This window comes from Austrofundulus limnaeus, unplaced genomic scaffold (assembly GCF_001266775.1).
Source record: "Austrofundulus limnaeus strain Quisiro unplaced genomic scaffold, Austrofundulus_limnaeus-1.0 Scaffold13, whole genome shotgun sequence".
Classification (NCBI taxonomy): Eukaryota; Metazoa; Chordata; class Actinopteri; order Cyprinodontiformes; family Rivulidae; genus Austrofundulus; species Austrofundulus limnaeus.
The window spans coordinates 3,661,384-3,662,608 of record NW_013952415.1 but is presented as its reverse complement, the minus strand read 5'-3'; positions in this window follow the sequence as shown (position 1 = coordinate 3,662,608).

Below are 1,225 nucleotides of genomic sequence, written 5' to 3'. Positions count from 1 at the left end.
CCCCTGGCGGGACACGTAATTCACAATAATCATATTGTATATCCAAGTTGGATTTCTTGATTTTGTATTCTGTCAAGGCACACTWAACAGTAGTACTCTTTTGTTTTTTATATGACTGGTATTATTTAGTGTTGTGTATAACTTTTAAACTTTTTTTACTTTGAGATCTCAGTAACTATTAAATATAAACAGTATATAATGATCTAATTTAAATCAAAGTTGTGTCTAAAGTATGGTTTCAGGACAGTTGAAGTAAAGCTAGGGCCAAATTGACATTTTATAACATTATTATTAACAAATTTCTCAAATATAAATCTTTCAAATAAGATAAAAACAAACAAACACAAAAGCAACAAACTTTGTCAGTAAAACTAGTAGCAGCTGAGATGGTTGAAACCATTGATCACCATTTCATTTCCTGCAGCCTTCTCTCAAGTAAAAGCAGAATATTGTTTTGAGTCTTGAACTTTTCAACAGAAGTGACTTTCAGAGTGAGTCTATTGGCTGCAGAAAGAGGTTGTGTTTGAAATAGTGATCATTTGATGCATCAAGTAAATGACGAAAAATGTGATTATAGTTATTTTGTGAAATCCTTACAATTGTAGAGCCAATTCCACAGTGGCACACAATCATTTGGTTTTTGATTGTTTATGATTTTTATAGCCACATTTTTTATTCCATATTGAGACATTATCTTGCTTTCCCTCTTTTATTTACTCTCTGTTAGTTTTTGTTGATGGTTTTTGATTTACAATGTATTTCTTAGTTGAATTCCAAAAAAAAAACACATTTTGAGCAGAACTGCATTATGTGTCCAAACAAACGCATATTTAATTGAGAAAAAGCCACAGTGTTCAAAATATGCAAATGTTTTGTCTCAAATCACCTTTTATGTTAAATTAAATTGAGACTGAATGAAAACATTTCTCACAGACTCAAGTCAACAGTATTGATTTATGTAAAAGTGTGTAGAGTTTCTGTATGCAAACAATATGACTTTATTTTGCATTTTGGAGTGATTTTCTCTAAATATATTTCTGTTACATTATACAAATACTGATTCATTTTCTTTATCTTTTGCTACACCTGATTTACACGCAAATGCACATCTTTGTACCGCTTATAAATAAAGAAGTTGGACATATTTGACTTTCAGATGGCCTATAATTATTGAGCAGGAAAATACACAATTTCATGTTTTTGATATACAGCTTATGTCCAATTT